Source organism: Ranitomeya variabilis, chromosome 5 (assembly GCF_051348905.1).
Source record: "Ranitomeya variabilis isolate aRanVar5 chromosome 5, aRanVar5.hap1, whole genome shotgun sequence".
In the NCBI taxonomy this organism is placed as follows: Eukaryota; Metazoa; Chordata; class Amphibia; order Anura; family Dendrobatidae; genus Ranitomeya; species Ranitomeya variabilis.
The window spans coordinates 222,073,749-222,080,832 of NC_135236.1; the positions used below are offsets into that span (position 1 = coordinate 222,073,749).

A 7,084-nucleotide genomic window follows, 5' to 3' on the forward strand; every position below is an offset into this window, starting at 1 on the left:
CTCATCCTATCCGCGTGGTCACCATCAATGCTGCTCCTCTCCCACAGGGGGAGATTACTGAGTTTGTGGCTGAGGTGAAACTCCACATTGGGGTTCTTCATTTCGAGCAGGTTACATGTAAGCTCAAGAGTCTTCCAGCACAATTGGTTCTGGGTTTTCCATGGTTGTCCATGCACAACCCGGTTATTGACTGGAAAACTCAGGACATAATTCAGTGGAGCGAATTCTGCCAGGAGAATTGCTTGGCCACATGTGCTTTTGCTGTGACTTCAAGCATTCCTGAGTCACTTCTGGATTTTGTGGATGTGTTCTCTGAGAAGGGTTGTTCAGAGTTGCCACCACATCGCCCCTATGACTGTACTATCAGGTTTAAACCAGGGGCCAAATTGCCTAAAGCAAGGATGTTTAACATCTCCGGTCCGGAGAGACAAGCGCTAAAGGATTACATTGCTGAAAGTTTGAGCAAAGGGCACATCAGGCCTTCATCTTTGCCAGTGGCAGCAGGGTTCTTCTTCGTTAAGAAGAAAGATGGCGGATTACGCCCGTGTCTGGATTTCAGGGAGTTAAACCAGATTACGGTTCGTGATCCATACCCTATGCCATTGATACTGGATTTGTTCAACCAGGTGGCAGGTGCTAAGTGGTTTACCAAGCTTGACCTCAGGGGGGCGTACAACCTCATAAGAGTCCGTCAAGGTGATGAGTGGAAGACGGCTTTTAATACCCCTGAGGGTCATTTTGAAAATTTGGTGATGCCATTTGGGTTGACAAACGCACCTGCAGTGTTTCAACATTTCATAAATGATGTGTTCTCGCATGTATTGGGGAAATTCATTATTGTGTACCTAGATGACATTCTCATATATTCTTGCGACCGTGATGCTCATTTAGATCATGTCAGGCAGGTGATACAGCTTCTCAGAGAGAATAAGCTATATGCAAAACTTGAGAAATGTGTTTTTTCGGTTCAGGAGTTGCCTTTCTTGGGTTATATTGTGTCTGCTTCTGGTTTCAAAATGGACGCCGCTAAGGTGCAAGCGGTGTTGCATTGGGAACGACCTGATAACCTGAAAGCTCTTCAGCGGTTCCTTGTGTTTTCTAACTACTATAGGAAGTTTATCAAGGATTTTTCTATCATTGCTAAACCGCTAACTGACATGACTAAAAAGGGTACCAATTTCTCCGTTTGGCCTGAGGCTGCTGTGCGCGCATTTGAATTTCTTAAAAACAGTTTTGTTTCGGCCCCCATTCTTGTGCAGCCAGACGTATCGAAACCTTTTGTTGTGGAAGTCGATGCGTCAGAGGTTGGTGTGGGGGCGGTGCTGTCACAAGGCTCATCCTTGAGTGGTTTGCGACCATGCGCATATTTTTCCAAGAAACTGTCGCCCGCCGAACGTAACTACGATATCGGCAACAGGGAGTTGTTGGCAATCAAATTGGCCTTTGAGGAATGGCGACACTTCTTGGAGGGGTCGGTTCATCAGGTTACTCTTATTACCGACCATAAGAATTTGCTTTATTTGGAATCTGCCAAGCGTCTGTCTCCCAGGCAGGCTCGCTGGGCATTGTTTTTCACGCGGTTCAACTTTGTTGTCACTTACAGACCTGGGTCTAAAAACACTAAGGCGGATGCTCTGTCCAGGTGTCTTCTGGGGGGAGAACCTCGGGAAGATCCAGTACCCATCCTCCAAAAGGGTGTTGTGGTTTCAGCTCTCACTACCAAGGTTGAGTCTGAGATTGCCGAGGCCCAGGAGGAGGTACCATCTGAGCTTCCCATCAACAAAACATTTGTACCGCTTCATCTCCGCTTAAAGGTTTTGGCGGAGCATCATGATGCTGTCCTGGCTGGCCACCCAGGGGTTAGGGGTATCTTGGAGTTGGTGTCAGGTCGGTTTTGGTGGCCCAAGATCCGACAGGACGTGGTCTCATACGTGTCAGCTTGCACCACGTGCGCTAGGGCTAAGACGCCCCGCTCCCATCCTGCTGGCACACTGCTTCCTCTCGAGGTACCTAGTAAGCCATGGACGGAAATCTCCATGGATTTTATCACTGACTTGCCCTCCTCAGCTGGGAACACGGTCATCTTGGTGATTGTTGATCAGTTCTCAAAAATGTCACACTTTCTGTCTTTGCCTTCGTTACCTAACGCTAAGACTCCGGCTCAGGTATTTGTGCAGGAGGTGGTCAGACTTCATGGGGTTCCGTCTGACATCGTGTCTGATAGGGGGTCTCAGTTTGTGGCAAAATTTTGGAAAGCATTTTGCTCACGGCTGGAGATCAAGTTGTCTCATTCTTCGGCGTTTCATCCTCAGTCAAATGGTCAGACCAAGCGTATGAACCAAAATTTGGAACAGTACTTACGCTGCTTTGTTTCTGATAACCAGGAGGAGTGGTCGACGTTCTTCCTTTGGCTGAGTTTGCCATGAATAATCACCGCCAGGAGTCGTCTGGGGAGTCTCCGTTTTTTTGTGTTTACGGGTTACATCCTCAATTTTGTACTTTGAGTCAGGGGGGCTCTTCCGGCATCCCGGAGGAAGACCAGTTAGGAGCACAATTATCATCAGTCTGGAGGAGAGTTAAACAGCGCCTGTTGAGTGTGGGTGCTAGGTACAAACGTGTGGCTGACAGTAGACATGTGCCAGGTCCAGACCTGAGTGTGGATGACTGGGTGTGGTTATCCACAAAAAACATAAGACTCAAAATACCATCCCTTAAATTGGGTCCAAGGTTTATTGGTCCATTTAGGGTCACCGCCATCATTAACCCAGTAGCGTACCGGTTGGAGCTTCCTACGGTGTATAAGATACACAACGTGCTCCATAGATCGTTGCTAAAAAAGATGGTGGGTCTTGTGGACGCGACACCAATGCCTTCTCCAGTCTTGGTGGATGGTAATTTGGAATTCGAAGTCTCCAAGGTGGTTGACTCTCGTGTAGTGTGTCGCACATTACAGTACTTGGTACTGGGTTATGGGCCTGAGGAAAGGTCCTGGGTACCAGCCTCGGACGTTCATGCGGATCGAATGGTCAGTATGTTTCACCGCCGTCATCCGGACAAGCCGAGTCCTATAAGTCGTGAGGGCCCTGGGGTCCCTCGTAGAAGGCGGGGTACTGTCATGTCGGATGCTGTTCATACCAGGGCGTTCGACAGACAGCGGTAATTCCGCTTTTGTCCACTATGTGCTCAGTGACGTCGGCTAGATTTTATCTAGCTGGTCCGGGGTTAATTTAGCTGGTGCTCGGATTGGAAGCTGGGCCACGCCCACTGCCTTTAAATAGTTCTTCTGAACATTGGGCGTCGCCAACTATAGCTTCTGTCTTTTGCTTGGTTATCTCGGTCTGGAGTGGTGAGCTAGGAGTTGGAGTATCGTTGCTGGTGGTGTATTTCCCTTTGTCTTATTTTCTCCTTCCTATATTTGTATTTATTTTACCCTGTGCACTTATTGTGTATTCCTGTGTGACTGCGGCGTGTTGCATATTTTTCCGTTATCCTTGTCTGTGCTAACTGTGGGTATTGGTGTGTGGTCTCTTCACTGGGTGGTTGGGTGTGGTTTCAGCCTAGGGCTGAAACAGGAGACAGGGTGAGGATGGAGGCCCAGACATGCACACCATCAGTGTAAACTCTGGGAGAGGGTCAGTCAGGGTTTCCCTAGTCTGAGGGAAATCGCAGGGGCCCAGGTCATTAGCTCTTGCATACCTAGGTCTCCCGTGACAGCCATGACACTTATTTTTCTCTCCACATAGACATGAGTGCTTGTTTTTTGTGGGACAAGTTGAACATTTGAATGACACCATTCATTTTGCATCAAATGGTAAACTGGAGGGACAAAAATGGTTGCTGCAGGACCACCAATGAAATAAGATGCAATAAATGAGGAGTAGGGTAGTTCAGAGCCCGCACTGCCCAAGGTTCAAAGGTATGATCACACACAAAGGTGAAGCATGAATGTGGTTTATGTCAATGCGTTTCAAGGTTTTCAAGCTTCCTCATCAGGACCAAACCACAATGGACATCGTACTCCTCATTTATTGCACCATTCACATTCCGCACATCAGTATGATTGCAGCAATAGCAAACATTTCCAGTTTTTTTATTATTTTAGTGATGAAAAAAATCAGATGTTTTCAAAAACAATTTTCGGGTTATGTCACCATTTTCTGATACCTGTAACATTTTTATTTTTCAGTCGATGGAGCTGTGTGAGTCACCCACATCAGGAAAGGGGCTGGCATGCTGGAAGACTGCTGCCATGGGTATAACATTTGAAATGAAATTGTCTCGCAATCATTGTGTTGGCATCAGTTGGCAGGGTTATGCCAATAGTGATCCAAAACGGTCATAATAGTCATCTTCCCTCCAGATAGAGAACAGGGCTTCATCTTGAAGCTTTTGGGTATCCATTTCCAGGAGGTTTCTGCAATAGTGCCGACAACAGTAGAGCTTGGTTGGGCTAGGTGCAATGTGTCAGTGTGTATGGGTGGCCAGTGTGGAAGCAGTCCCAGATGGAGGAGGTGTTATTGATGGTGAACCTGAAACTGATACCAAAGTTGATGGTGGCACTGGCCTGGCCATCCACAAAACTACTACATGCTCTTCATGTGCTGACCCCTCCGCTTCAAGAGTAAGACTACTTAGTGGAGTGGCATCACTTTCTCTCGGCTGTAGTTTACCCCAGCTTGAAATGGGAGACTCTAAAATTGTCAGATAATCTGGAAAGAAGTTCCATATTTAATTAACTTTGACTTATGGAAAAGTTACCGACACATTCCTCTACAGAGTGACTTTAAACAACGTGCTGTACACTATTTTTGGAATATCTGAGAAAAGTAAAAAAGGCTAACATGTCAATTAAGCTATGCATGTCTGTAAACAGAAAGTTAATTACTTATGCACTCTGGCCACTGCTGGGCAGAACAGGCTTCATTTGTTCAAAATTTTTGATGCGCCAAGGAGGGAGAGGCATCACTTCAATGGTAATTCTGCATCTGCTTCTTGAAGCAGTCCTGCACTGACGCCCCACATATTCTGATGTCCAAGTCCATATAAAATGTAAAGAAATACCCAAGAATTATTCAAGCATACACAAAAGTCTTGGCAAAACACAGTTTTTTATCAAAATAAACAATTGGATGGCCAAACAAATGAAATCATTCTACAGATCCAGATAATTTATTGATAGTAGATCAAACAAAACATGTCCATCTTTCCTAATATGGTGTTTGCTTGATTTGTTTGGAAAAGCAAAGGCTGTAAAATTTGAAAGGTCTTTTGTCTCCAAATTAAAAGCAAACAATAAAACAATGGGACAAATAAGTTAATAATAACATATCAATAACCCATTGCTGATGTTTGGTACCCACACCACACGAGCTACAGTACCTGACACACTGCTGTCCACCCTTCATCACTTTGGGTCTGGTCACTGTACCAGGTTTGGGTGGGCATGGACCTGAAGTGTCAAGAACAAAATAAAATGAAGCTTGGATTTTCTTAAACATGTAGTTTACAACATACATATGTTATACTTGGGACACAGTATTTTATGGCCTCAAACAAGACACCTGATTTTATCAAAAAAGAAAACAGCTCAGTTTTTGTTGAAGGCGGTAAAAAAAATGGACAATATCATGCTGAATAATATAAAGGGATCAAATAAATAAATGTAAAATGGTCTTTTGCTTTGCAAAACAAAAAGGCATGAGGCTACAGTGCATTAAAAAAGTGTACAGATAATCTGGTAGCTTTGGCCAAAAAAGATATTTCACCTAAATAGCAGCAGCCAAAATAGATACTATTCAGACAGTACATTTCTCTTTCAAATTTGCAAAATGCACAGTATCAATCAAACTAATATATTTCATACAATAATGAAATTCTAAATGTACGTCTTAAAAACTTGAACATCTTTCTGAAGCGGAAATTGAACAGAAACTTTCCAAATTCTCTTAAAAAATGTAGAACTCCTCAAAAACTTGGCATTCTCCACTCCAGAAACAAAGCAAAACAGTTGTGTGTACTTTACCCTAGGGAATGTGTGGCATCATTTAAATGCCTGTGCAGCTGCCAAGTTTTCTATGGTGAACATCGGAGGTCTTTTTCCTGAGGTGGCTTCGCGACCACCGACATTCACTCTACACTGCTAAACAGATAAACTAAGTGACATAAGACGGACAGTGATCTGCCATTCTTAAAGTATACTTAATCCTATGTAGTGTGAGCATGATAAAATGAAAAGTTGCACACAAGCGCCAGAAATTCAATGAAAGGAAGAAAAAAAAAAAACAATTTAGTTGCATGCAAGGAAATAGATTTTAGAGCTTAGAGGAATAAAGCAGATGAAGAGAAGAAAAACATTCCATTTGGACCCGAAATATAGGTTGCCATGGTAGTCTGATAAAAACATAAAATGTTACTTGAGTTAAGAATGTAATGTATCAGCTGCTAACAGAACAAGTCTGCGGAAACCAGAGAAAAACATAGGGAGTAACAGAAGAAAGATTAAAGTGATGCAATGTAATACTCTTTGGCATTGACGTGGTTATGTGATTGTTTGCTCTATGGGGATAAGAGCCATAGGATGATTTGCCATCTCTTTAGCTCTTTGTGACTTAACCTCTGCTTGATCTAACTAAAATACTAAAACTTCACCAAGAAACACTAAACAACTCACGTAAAATGATCCAAGCGCTGAAAAGAATATTTGTTAAAGAACGTCCCTGCTGGAACTCTATATCCCAATTTATTAGATTAAAGTTCCTCAATTGAGTATTAAAACAATTGTTGTTGAGTGTAATTACTGCTAAGCGCTGATTTTTTACACAATAATATTATAGGGTGGAAATTACTATGCCTTGGAAAGCTCTCCAGATCTGGTTCTTTTTATTTTTCTAGTATAAGATTAATAAAAACAGTAAAATACAGCTCAAATTCTCAGTCTGTTTTTAGTGTTTTGCTTGCACTTAATTTCCGTTGCCGGTGGCTTTTACATGTCAGTATAAGCCTATAAGTAGCCAAGTTTTCGTGATGTACAGTATGCAGATGCATAAATGACACATAACATATCTAGATGGTTTCCTATGAAAAA

At 43.3% G+C, this 7,084-nt stretch overlaps 1 long non-coding RNA gene across 1 annotated transcript in view; it reads left to right on the plus strand.

Moving 5' to 3' along the window:
- LOC143773557 (uncharacterized) overlaps positions 1-4,275 on the plus strand; it is a 28,517-nt gene extending 24,242 nt beyond the window's left edge. The window contains exon 5 of the long non-coding RNA XR_013215231.1: positions 4,187-4,275. This is a non-coding gene — a long non-coding RNA (uncharacterized LOC143773557). The remainder of the gene's footprint in view (positions 1-4,186) is intronic.
- The last annotated feature ends 2,809 nt before the right edge of the window (positions 4,276-7,084 follow it).